General features: G+C 33.3%; 1 protein-coding gene across 1 annotated transcript in view; it reads left to right on the top strand.

Moving 5' to 3' along the window:
- Positions 1-14,160, top strand: part of ADGRL3 (adhesion G protein-coupled receptor L3) — an 854,596-nt gene that overhangs the window by 199,589 nt on the left and 640,847 nt on the right. The window lies entirely within an intron of this gene.

Genomic DNA, 14,160 nt, shown 5'->3' with positions numbered 1-14,160 from the left:
CTTACATTTATGTTCAAAAGCTCTACACCAACAGTGAGGTACAAAGATAATCAAAATATTAACCTGTACTTTGGAAACAAACAGGTAATTTTGCCTTTCATCATAACCGAAGCACTTTATAAATTAATAGAAAAATAAGTTACATGGCTACATATTTCTAAATGTAAATGGGATTGGAAGCAAGTCAACCAACCTAGTCAAATTTATGAACACAAGTGCAATAGTGTAGCTGTTGAGATGGCTTCACAGGTATGAAGAATATGTCATTCAGAAGGACACATTGATTCAAGTTAGTTCTTTTCTGCTTGTTTGCATTTAATTATGTCCTAAAAGGATTGCTATAGAGAATAAAATATACATGAACTAGCACTTCTGATTTATAAAAGTGTATCAATGACATTTCAATTTCGAGTGCAACCTCTGTAGGGAGAATAAGACTGTACATGCAACTTGCATTAACGATATTGAATTCAAATGAACATTTATTCCTATTTCTCATTCATCTTTTAGCCAAGATATTTTATTCCTACTGAAATGTACATTTGAACATTGCTTGTACTTAAAACCCACAATCAATAAAACCAAGATACAAAAATAAGTAAATAAAGCTTGAAAAAAATTATGTTCTTAATTTCATTCTTTGTTGGTCCCTTATAAAGGTGGTGTTTCTCAATGCCCCTTAGTAAATATGGAATTAAGAAATTGAATCTGCCAGTAACTGACTATGGAGAGAATTAAATTTTTTCTTGTGAATGCAGCACATATCTGATATGTTGATATCATATCAGAATATACTCCACCTAGTATTTTGATATTAAGTATAGCAGACGTTTAGTGGCAACATTAAAACCTTGAGCTCAGGAAAGCCTCAGGGTGATTTTACAAAGAATAATGAGTGTTAAACAGTAGTTTCAAACTCAGTGTCTTTGATGTTCCAATAGTCTTTGAATGCTACTAATATCCATTCTCCTTCCGTAAGTCTGGTTTTTTCCTCAAAAGTTTGAGCCACAGCGAGGGTAAGATAAACTGCCTTTCTCTTTAATTTTAAATTACTTGTCATTGTAATCATTATTATCACTTGTAACCAAAGAAAAGAGGTGGATTGGCAATGCAGTCTATGTATAGTTTCTGTCATTTTAATGGAAACAGTCTGTCTTTGTTAGGAATCTGAGGTAAATTGCACCAACCATGAAATAGGATCTTTAAGGTGCTTAAACAATCCCTCTATAAAACAAAACCAGTAGATGTGAGGGTCATCTGGCAGTAGCAGCTGTCCTCCGTTGTCCCTTCCTCAATGGCTGTTCTCATTCCACAGTAGGTACCCTTCCTTTGTCCCAGGAAGTTGTCCCTTTAGAGACTGAACACTCAACAGAAGATAGCCTACTGAGATAGAAGACAACTATTTTTTGTAGGAATACTCAGTCTCAGGTAACTGGACCTGTTTGTTACCACCTATAACAAGTTCCATTGACATTAAACTGTTCTAAATATTTTTGTGTTGTACAGAGAGCAAACTAAATATAGTTGACCCTTGAACAACACCCATTTGAACTGCGCAGGTCCACTTACACATGTATATTTTTCAACAGTAAATACTACAGTACTACAGTCCTTGGTTGGCTGAAACTGCGGATGTGGGGGAAGGGAGGCTCCCCGGGCTGAATATAAATTATAAGAGGATTAACCCCTGCATTGTTCAAAATTTAACTGCATGAACAAAATGAATTGGAATATAACAAATTTCTGTTGTAAAATCACCATGTAAGAAGAAATGATTAGGAAAGAATGAAAGCAAGAAAAGCTGGAAAGATAGATTTTAATATTAAATCTGCCTCAGGAAGGAAGCTATTTTAAGTCATATTATTAATGTCAATAATAGCTTATAATGTACTTGTCTAATAGGGACAGTATTTAAAAAAATAACTTAAGTTCTTAATAAATTAATAGCAATAACATGCCCTGTGCCAGTAAACATAGATAAGCTAATTAATTTATCTCTGCTTCAGTTTTCTCATAAGTAAAATGGGGATACTAATAGGTACTTTATAGTTTTGTTACAGTGATTGAGCCAATATATGTTGAGTATTCAGAAGTGTTCTAGGACAGAATAAGTTAAATGTTTGCTATTATTTTTAATAATTACTAATAGCAAACTGGACTTACTGGGCTTTCCTTTACCCTTTTGCAGAATCACTTGCTTTGTTATGAAGTATGTAAACCAATTGATCTTTTACCCTGAAGAATTAGTGTAAGACCAAGTTCTTGAAACTGGTTTATTTCAAGATATAATTGAAATTTCACTGTCACTTTTATGATTCTGTAAATGCCATAAATTTTGTTCGTAGTAATTGTACATATAAAAAGTTGACTCTTTTAAATCAAGTTATTATGTTGTATATTAACCTGATTATGACTGTTCTGCCATGACATATTTCATCCATGCTCATCCATTTTTAGTCCATTTCACATTTCTGTATTACCTGTTATGCAATTAGATTATAATACAAGACAGGCTTTAACTTTTAAAAGACAAGAGAAGCCTGATAGGTAACAAGTACATTGGACTGTCTGCTAATCCTGAATTATTGTTGCAAGTGTCTCATTAATTATAATACTTTTCTTACTCATGATTGGTGTTTTCTGTGTTTCTAGTGCTTCATTTAGGCATGAAGTTACTAATTTCCTAAAGCAAAGGATCAGGGTATGCTACAAAACCTTATAAGAGCTCTTTTAACATTTAGAAGTAGCAGTTCTAGAATAAAAATGCATAGAATAGAGAAATTAAATGATTATTTTCCTGCATTCCAATGATCCCGGAACTTCACTATGCACTGTTTCTATCTGGTATTTTCAGTGTTTCTTATGTATATTTTTATCATTATATTCTGGGCTCATTACATATAAAGATTGTATCTTGTGTATTATTCCTCTTTGAATTGTCAGCTCACAGTAGATTGCTTGTCAGTAGAAATTTAATAAAAGTTTGTTAAATTTAATTTATGAATGTATACATAATAAGATATCTTGTATAAGATATCTAGATATTGTATTAGTGAAAGTTTACAAAGGTGTGACTTTTGATACTTTACAGTGTCAGGATTGTGAATAGTTTTTTCTTTTTAAAATTAACCTATCAGGCCACCTCGCTGCTCACTAATGCTATAACTTCTGTGTTACTAAATAACGATGGATAATTTCCAGTATCATCTTACTTAAGTCTCAGTAGCATTCAAAGCACTTAATGACTCACTTTTTTCTGACACTTTTTTTTTTTTTTATGTGATGAACTATATCACGTCTCTGGCACTTCCTTTTCAGTTGTAGGCAATGCCATTTGATTTTCCTCCTTTCCCTGTTTACTGAGTTCTTTCTTTGGGTTTTCTAGCCTACTTGTCTTCTTATATTCCTATTCTGTAAATACTGATTCTGTATTGCTGACTCACAAATTTTTATTTGTATGGACTTGATTCCAGACTCATATATCACATATTCAGCTGCCTCTTGACATCTCAACTTGGGTGTCTTATAGGCTTCTCAAATTAACATTTTCAAAAATATTAAAAAAAAAAATCTCTCTTGCCTTCCACAACTGTTCTACCTACCTACCAATCTTCCCCATATCAATAAGTAAGACTTCCATTATGCCAAGGACTTTTGAATCATCCATGATACCTCTCTGTCTTACTCACTCCAGAAGCTGCTCCTTTTGATTGGACCCCCCCCAAATATCTCTCAAATGGAGCCAGTTTTCATTATACTCCTAAAGGCTATCTGCTTAGTCCAAGCCACTTAGTTTTCTGATTTAGTCTACTAGAATGTGACCTCTTAAGGGCAGTAATTAGATATGTTTTGGTTCTTGCTATTTTTCAAGTGACTAACCTAGCAGCTGCCTCACAGTAGGTATTGGAAGATATCTGTGGAATAAATGGATTGATTGGGGCTTCCTGGAGGAGCCTCTTCTATAATCACTGATAATGATATCTTGATAGAGAGGTCTGCCACAGTCATGGTGGGAAGACTGCTGGCAAATCCTGCATTAATTGACCCTGATATTATTCGAGGTAAATTCTAGTGCCTTTTTGGTGAAATCTTTCTAGAACTTTGATACAATGATAAGTTTTGACAGAGTGATTCGTGATTTACATAAAAGCAGTATTGTGAATGCCATGTGCACATATATCTTTAACTCAAAATATATGGTATCTAAGAAATTCCATACATTTAAATATTTATAAAATCAAATGATATTCTGATTTTAATCCTTTGTTTCTGTAGTCAGAATAGGTAATGGACACACACAAAATAGTTTCCTTCTTTAGCATTAATGAAAGCTTAATGATTATCCTGAATCCTGCTATTTTAAAATTATTACTGAGATGTAATAATTTTGAAGCAGAAAGAGTACTTTATACTTCAATATTTAGTGAATATTTAGCTTCTTGTTCATTGAGTGATTTCAAAATTAACCAAGGTACTTCACCTATGCTGGGTTTTTTTTTTTTTAGTTTTTGATTAGAGCTGATTTTAAAACATAATCACAGCTTGGCTTTAACTGATATAACTTGTAAAATGAAGATCTGTAAAACTGAAGATGTACATGTCATCACTCTCATTTTTTTAATTCAAATGGACTCTGCAGATATTTTTAATATTAATCATAATTTACATTTATTAAAAAAACTAATTCATTTGTTTATATGGCCACTAAGATTAAAAATATCACTCAAGTTCTGTGAAGAGAAAGCTTTCAAACATTAAATTGAAGAAGATAGAATTCATAATTCTCTTTATTGTAAATGATGAAATAAAAATAATGTAACCCGTATTTTTAAATGCCAGAGCAATTTGACTTGCTATTTATGTTGAAAATATTTTTCAGTAATATATTTGGTCATATGCAATTATTGATATTTTTGGTGAATTTTTGTGTGATGTGACCATTTAAATTTGATATGCTTTATGCAGATGACTGTTGTTTTTTATGGTACTGTAGCCCCTGAAATAAAAGTGAATCATTGATTTTGCCATTTATTTCATTTTTTTCATGATTAGAATTGTTTGTCATTGTTTCAAAAAAGAGTTCATGCTTACTAATAAAACTGAAAGAAAAAATAACAACAGATGTAGAGAGTAAAAAGTAGAGGTTCCTTTCCAATCCTCTGCTTAAATTTCAACTCCCACCAGACACTTATGGATTCATCATATCTTAAGTTTTCCATATCAATGCATTTCTTGATAAATGTATATGTGCCCATTTTCAATGTGAAAATAGAAAGGTTGGTTTGGGTCTCTACGTATAGGCTCAGAAAGCTATTTTTGTCTGTGTTGTATTGTCTACATAATATTGTCTCATTCTAAAATATGTATTAATCTGATTACTTTTCACCATCTCCTTTAATCAATGCATAATCCAAATGTTTTATCCCTCACCTGAACAGTCTTCTTTCTGGTCTTCTACCTTGTTCCCTGACAGTCCTTTTTCCATAAAACAGTAAGTGAAATCATCCCAAAAGATAAATTAAATCTCATCACTTCGCTGATTAAAACTTTCAAATTAAACATTGATATTTGGTTATTTTGGGAGATATGAATTAAAGTTATAAATGGGAAATTAATCTTCATTGTGTCAGTTTCATTTTTAGAGTTAGTATTCCTACTAGACCTTTATTAGTAATCACTTTTGTGATAGTCAACATTATAAAATTTTAAAGATCTCAAGATAGTCACTTTTCATGTTAGACTATGTCAGACATTTTTAGGAATATTTCAGGATTCAAATTAAAAACCTTTGGAACACTGAACCCTTTAATATTCCATTCCATGTTTACATAACCATTTATTGCCTATGTATTACATATTTCCCTTTGCAGGCTATTTCTATGTCTAGACTATCGTCTTATGTATATGTGTATTAGTAGTAGGTATATTATAAAATGTTGAGTCTATTCTTAGGTCATTTATTTCTAAAAAGGTTATAAAATATTGTTTATACAAAATATAGGAAATATCTTTGCTAAATTGGAAAAATTCAATCTTAGGCAAAATTAGAGGGGAGAGAAGCTCAAGAATTATTTGAAAAGATTATTTACATTTGCGACACTTCATTTGAAGAAAACATGCACTTTTGCATTAGCTCACAAGTGAATATGGATCTATACCAGCTTAATAGTATTTATTCTTCTTTACAAGTGCCTCAGTTTTAATAAGGACAAGGAGATTGTGTGTGTGGTGTTGTGCCTGTGTTCATTCTTGTGCATCTACTCTTTTGGTAATAAATACATAAAATTATATTTTGATGCACAGCAAAGGAAACCATAAACAAGACCAAAAGACAACCCTCAGAATGGGAGAAAATATTTGCAAATGAAGCAACTGACAGAGGATTAATCTCCAAAATTTACAAACAGCTCATGCAGCTCAATAACAAAAAAACAAACAACCCAATCCAAAAATGGGCAGAGGACCTAAATAGACATTTCTCCAAAGAAGATATACAGACTGCCAACAAACACATGAAAGAATGCTCAACATCATTAATCATTAGAGAAATGCAAATCAAAACTACAATGAGATATCATCTCACACCAGTCAGAATGGCCATCGTCAAAAAATCTAGAAACAGTAGATTCTGGAGAGGGTGTGGAGAAAAGGGAACAGTCTTGCACTGCTGATGGGAATGTGAATTGGTACAGCTACTATGGAGAACAGTATGGAGGTTCCTTAAAAAACTACAAATAGAACTACCATACGACCCAGCAATCCCACTATTGGGCATATACCCTGAGAAAACCATAATTCAAAAAGAGTCATGCACCAAAGTGTTCATTGCAGCTCTATTTACAATAGCCCGGAGATGGAAACAACCTAAGCGTCCATCATCGGATGAATGGATAAAGAAGATGTGGCACATACATACAATGGAATATTACTCAGCCATAAAAAGAAACGAAATTGAGCTATTTGTAATGAGGTGGATGGACCTAGAGTCTGTCATACACAGTGAAGTAAGTCAGAAAGAGAAAGACAAGTACTGTATGCTAACACATATATATGGAATTTAAGAAAAAAAATGTCATGAAGAACCTAGGGGTAAGATGGGAATAAAGACACAGACCTACTAGAGAATGGACTTGAGGATATGGAGATGGGGAAGGGTAAGCTGTGACAAAGCGAGAGAGTAGCATGGACATATATACACTCCAAGTGTAAAACAGATAGCTAGTGGGAAGCGGCTGCATAGCACAGGGAGATCAGCTCGGTGCTTTGTGACCACCTAGAGTGGTGGGATAGGGAGGGTGGGAGGGAAGGAGACGCAAGAGGGAAGAGATATGGGTACATATGTATATGTATAACTCATTCACTTTGTTATAAAGCAGAAACTAACACACCATTGTAAAGCAATCATACTCCAATAAAGCTGTAAAAAATTATATTTTGAGGTTTTTCATGTATATTGATGAATATACATACTATTTTAGTTATTGCTTGTTGGTGGCAGGTCAGTTAAAGGAGAGAGAGTACATTTATTTTTAGGAGACATAATAGATACGATCTATCAGATTGAGACAAATTGAGAGAATGCATCTCATTTTATGAATATTTTCCTCTTTTCTAGTTCTAGTATGTTTTCTTGTCCTTACTCATCACCTTTCTTTACATCTCTCTCCACAGTTAAGTGATTTTTTGTCCTATTTTTCTTAAAATACAAAACCAAAAGGAATGTCTCAGTTTTATATAATCTAGCATATTTCAAAGAATGTATTAAAAATAAAAGTAGTTCCTAATATGTAATATGTGTTCATAATAAATATGAACCTTGCATAATAGACACTTTTTACAAATTTGGGGTTTATTCTAAAAATTCAATTAGTATGTAATGCTTGCAGACCTGATGTACTCTGAACAACTTCATTAGTATGAAAGGACAAAAAGAATTGATTTCATTTTACATGAAATCAAGAGTAAGAGATGATTAGTACTGAATTTAAGCTCATGATTCCAAATGTGAGCAGCTTTTGTATAATAATACTTTTGTCAGTACTGGTTAATTCATCATCTTTGGCATCTATTTATTGTTTGTTTAAAATATATTTTTTTGTTTCTTAGAAAAATTAAAGATGACAACTCTAGTTCATTTTTGGCTTCTACTTGAATTTTAAAATATTTTTGTATTTTGATTTTATTTATGGGATAAATGTTTATGGATATGCAATTTGATGAGCACCTCATCCTATAAAAGACCATGATTAATAGATCACTTATCATGTGGATAAACTCATTCTGATTCTTATATATTCATTCACTTATTCATCCATGGACAGTCCCTGAGTGTCAGTCTGTTTTCTGTGTTAGTACTTGTGATACACGTCTGGCTGGACAGTTTCTGCTCTCAAGGAGCTCATAGTTGAATATGTCATAGTTGATTTGGGAAGACCAACATAAATAAACAGTTACAGGAAAATGTAATGAGTTTCTTAAGAGATGTATGTGCAAGGGGCATTGCAGGAATTTAGGACAGCAGGGAACTCTGCCAAAGTTCCCAGAGAAAAGAAGGAAGTACTAGGAGATTATGAGACCTAGCACTGACAGCTGTCCACTCCAAGTAGAGAGAATATGTTCAAAGGGACAGTGGTGTGAGACAGTGCAGTGGTACCCAGAGTTAAACGACAGCAGTAGAGCTGCCTCCCTGTAACTGTTGAGGCCAGTCTTCTGAAAACTCTAGTGGTAAAGTTTATAGATGAGAAAATTAACACCTCATATAAAATGCAGGGTGGAACCAAAGCCGTTGTCCGTATGAAAGACTGTTAGAATAATGCTTTTGAATTTGTAATATTTGTCATTGAAGAGAGAGGTCTAGGCTGGAGACAAACATTTGGGATTGGTCAGCATATAGGTTCAGAGAAAACGTGGGCTTGCCTGAAATTTCCAGGGGCCTTGAACTTGATAGACCTTCAACACTGACCAACTTTGTTTTTTGTTAATGCATAAATATCTAAAGATCACAAGTAATACTGGATTAAATAATGTCGATAGGAACCTAAAAGTGGGAAGACAGAAGGTGAATTTATAAAAATGTTGTTGTATATGAATATAGAAAAAACATATTTGAGGTAAAGAGTATAATGACTGTTACACCATTGATCTAAAACCAAAAATTCAGTATGTTTATAATTAAATTTTATTCATTGATTTGAAAAGGTGAGTATACTCTCATATAAAACATATGCAATGTAATGGATACTTTATAAATCATTAGGGTTTATGTTAAAAATGTAAAGACATCCTAAAAACTATCCATTGCATTCTTGTGACTGCTAAGTTTTTTCAACAGTAGTCTTTAATACACCATAATATTACTGGCAGTGAGGCAGACACTTTGCGTTTGTTTCCTGGCAATGATAATAAATTTGACAACTCCCTTTTTCCATGCTCTTTACCTCCTCACCTCGTCAGTCATGATGTCTTGTCTGTTGGATCTGTAACAGTTTTATATATGTACTTTCTTACCGCAGCTGTGTTTATGTTAAATCTGTCACCTTCTATTTGTAAATTTCCTGTCATCTTCCTTTTAAAAGTGCATACTGGTCTCAGAATCTCATTTGTAAAATATCATTTTCATCATGCCATTCTCCTTAGAAATAATTGAATTACTTGATGAATACAGATAAAAATCCATGAACAAGTTTCTCCTTAAGTAAACTTCCCTTTCAGTACAAGTTTCTTCTTCTCTATAAGCCCCACCTCCGACAGACTTCTTCCATACTTAGTTCATCCTCTTTTCTCTGCTTACAATTTTCTTTGTCCTCCTCCCTCCCTTTCCTCACTTCAAGGTCCAGATCAAATCCTATTCTCCTTCACTGGACATCAATGATATTTTTTCTCTGAATTCTTTTGAAACCCATCCACACTTGGAACTTAATCCAAACAAATGGTTAACATTAGTAACAGATTTACATTATTGACTTCTCAGGCCTATGTACCTTGTTTTCCCTAGCTACCTGGAAAACTCCACCAGGGCTGTCTTTTGTACTTCTTGGAACTCCTTATACTCAGTGTTGTGTTTCTCAATATATAGTGTTTAAGCATTTTTTGATGGAGTGATAAGGCAGATGTACCCTCAGTGAGAGGATGAATATGAATATGACAGAGTAAAAGAAGATACGAATATTTTAATACCCTTTTTAAGAATTTGCATGCTAAAATGCATACAAAAATATAAAACTGTAAGTATCTGAGACACCCTATCACTCTCCTTCACATTAGCCTATTTCATTTCCTTCCTAGTACTAAGTATCATCAGAAATGAACTTATTTATTTACTTATTTAGTGGCATTTTTGTCTAGTTGATACATAGACTAGGCTCCATAGGATACTTGTCTGTCTTCACTGCTGTGTCGCCAGCATCATCATAGTACCTGGAACGTAGTAAATATTAGATTAATTAATTAATTAATCAATTAACTAAGCAAAAACATACAATGCTAATACCCTAAGATGGGGCCTACAGATTATATGTTATTCTCTATCACTGGGTTTTAAGTTGAAGGAAAGAGAAACCAGGAGAAAGCTATTAATCTAAATAAATGATACTGAGTGCCAATTTAAGGTACTTGTGAAAACATCATTATGTTGTAGTATTCTCTTCAATTCTAGCTTCCTGATTTGGACTTCATTTGATAAGGAAGGTTCTCCGTAAATCTGCCTGAGATGTGTTAACTCTCAGGTCACTGTACTTCGAAATTATTGAATGAGTAAAACAGACCCTAGGAGGTTGAAAGACAGTACTTGATAGAGCAACTTTTTCTTAGCTTAAACTTCTGTCAAGATTTGGTCTCAAGTAATTCTTGAGAGTGACCCCCCTCCCCTTATAAATAAGAGGTGACATTTTTCTTCTGAAGGAAACATATAAATATCATATTGGCTGAATTTTTATTTTTAAACAGGTTTCCTTTTTATCTTTAGAAGATGATCCTTAGAAGGATACATTTCAGAAAAAATATTCTACTTTTTCTTTTTCTTCCTACATTCATCCTATATCTCCCACCCCTTTTTATCTATTGCAACACCTGTTTTACATGTGCACTATACATGGATATGTACACACATTGATTTAATATGTATGCCTGTCATATGCAATAAAATTATTGCAACCAGCTATTTCCATCAATGATGTATCTGCCCAATACTTCTTATAATATAAAGTTTATGGTTCTTGCATTTAGAATATTTTTTCACACTTCATTTGGAAACTGACAAAGTTTAGAAGAAGGGATTATAATTGGGTGGGTCAAGGCATGTAACAGGTGATTCAAATCCTATTTATAAAACACCATCTGTTGTCTCAAGGGACTTCTCAGATGTATTAGCCATGTCAGTAGATTTCTTATAGTTTGTGAGTGGCTTTTCTGAAGAGAGCATGACAGGATGATTTCATAAGAGGTTAACATCTGCAGATGGTAGAAGTTGAGTTGCTACTTGAAAATTTGAGATAGAAATACATATAATGTATCACAATATGTTGTTGACCCATGATGTCCCACTCATTTTTCCTATCATGATTTCTGTTGTTCTGAGTTGTCCTGATTCTCACTGTTCCTTGACTTTTCTCTTTTTTTCACCTAATAAGTAGTGGAGATGATGATGATGGTAACAACAGTAGCAACAACAACAAAAATAATGATAAAATTACAGTTAATTTACTGCGGTCCTACTATATAATAAGTCATGTGCTAATTAATTTAAACATTATGCCAGTTGATCATCACAACATTCTAAGACAACATTCTAAGTTAAATTATTTGTACAGTATTGTGCAACTATAAATGACAGAACCAATGTGTGAATTCATGTCTCTTTGAGAGCATGTAGAGTGACTGAGCTTTATTTTTTCCTGTTATTCCTCTTCTTTTTGTACTTTTTCTTGCTAAACTGATGCATTCTTGCTCCATCAATTTTCATCTCTTTGTAGATAATTCTTAAATTGATATCTATAATCCCACCCCTCTCTTTCTTCTGACTTCTAATCTATATCTCCAGATGTCTGATCAATGCCTCTGCCTGAAAATACTCTGGAAATATCATCATCTTTCTACCAATACCCCAGATTCTTCTTGGTTAAATCATCATTATCCTTTTAAATACTCAGACTGACAACATTGTTTTTGTCTCTATTCTCACTTCAGTTGCTATCTACAAGCAGGAGGCATGTAATGTTGATTTTTATCTTGTCCCCTAGTTTCCTTCATTGTTCTATATGTACAGTATCTCTCAGATATATAACATTCTTTTAAATGTTATTGCTATTCAGCATGTTCTAAAGCCTGCAAGTAGCCCTACAAATTACTTCTACATGTTACTGCTGAATAATCTTTCTGAGATTATTGAAAAGATTCTCTTTATGCTCTTAACAGTCTTCATTACCTGCACATTTTCAAAAAGAATTAGAGAGGGCACACTTGCCATATTTCCATCTTGGTATTCACTATCTTACATTATTGCATGCCAACAAATATTGGTTACATCCAGAAATCTTCACAAATCATAAACTACAATAAGCTGGACAACTTTTCATTACTTATCAATGTGTCCAAGTCCTTTTTCATGGCTCCTTTATCTCCCTGGAATGTTCTGTTCTCCCCACCCCCTTATTAACTGCCTTTCTGAATTCTACCCTTCATTCATTCTGTTTAGATAACTTTTCCAATGGGAGATAATCTCTCCCATGAACAAACTGACCATGCCTGGCTGAGTGTTCTCCTTTCTGTTGTAGATGTTCAATGAATAAACATTCATTGAATTGACCATGCTTCATCCAAATTCTAAGCTTGGCTATTAAGATATAGATAATTTTAAAGCTCTAAGTTCACATGAAGTACTATTTTTTCTGGAATCATATTGATTCTGATTATGGATATATTGTTTGAATATGCTTTCATTTTTGACTAGATAATATGGTTCACAATGATGTTCATAAAACTCTTGCTTAAAAGTGGAGAATATTTTTATGGTATTCAGTGAAAATTAGGAATAGTGGTTTCAGCTAAGGGAATAATTTGAATTGCAGGGAGTAAATAGCTTTCTTCATAAAAACTGTAAATATTTTATTTTATTCCTTATAAAGTATTACCCAACTGTACACCATATTAATTCGATGTTTTTGAGTTTGAGAAAATATTTAGATCACTTAGTGGGTGAGTGTACTGAGTGCCTGGAAGATGAAAAGCAGTCCCTGTCCCTGTTTAAAATAGAACACTAGGTATTAACAAAAATCCTTTGATGATAGCTATAATGCTAGTTCAAATAAAGTATTTGAGAAACAGATACAGTTAGTTATTTCACAGAAAGAGGTATATCTGAGTTGAACCTTGAAGCATAAACCTGAGTATAGGAAAGATATTACAAGTAAAGGGGAGAATTTTAGACATATTTTGGAGGAATGACTAGTGCGTTGTGCGAGGAAAAGTAAGAGCTGATGAAGCAGAGTATCAGACACATGGGAGAAAAATGACAAGAGGTTAGGCTTAAAAAGAGGCTGGAATAGGTCAAAGAGAGCCATTGGATCCTTTTAAGCAGAGAGATGACACAGTCATATTTATGGCACTGTAAATGCTGGATTGGAGAGGGAGAAGAACTGGTCATGGAGATCATTTAGGAACCACTTCCAATAACCTCAGAGAAAATATCATGCTAGGGCTGGGATGGGGAATAAGAGTGGGATGAGGCAAATGTGAGAAATCAAAGAAATTAGTATTCCATTGAGTGTGGGTTTTAAAGGAGAGGAGGGTTACTTAGATGTTCATCTTGAACGTTGGGTGGGTCATAATACCAGTTTAATACAGAAAGCAGGAGAGTTTAGGAGGTGAGGAAAGCATAATGAATTTGTCTCAAGTTTATTAAGTACTTAAGCTTACATCTGGGTTCCTTGAAGTCAAAACATGCTTATGCATCTTAATAATTCATACTTCAAAAAATACAACATAACCATATATTTCTTATTTTAGTTCTCCATTCCAAAGCAAGGGAATATTTTTTTTTATTGGCCAGAAAGAGAAAGGAAATGTAAAATATTCTTATTCAAGACACTCATGGCTATGGGGCATTGTTCAGTTTGAATTCATTTTTGTCCTAAATTACGTTTAATATAGTGTATCTTGGAAACA

Source organism: Lagenorhynchus albirostris, chromosome 4 (assembly GCF_949774975.1).
Source record: "Lagenorhynchus albirostris chromosome 4, mLagAlb1.1, whole genome shotgun sequence".
Taxonomy (NCBI): domain Eukaryota; kingdom Metazoa; phylum Chordata; class Mammalia; order Artiodactyla; family Delphinidae; genus Lagenorhynchus; species Lagenorhynchus albirostris.
Note: the sequence above shows the minus strand (reverse complement) of the source record. Positions and strands in the feature narration are given on the sequence as shown.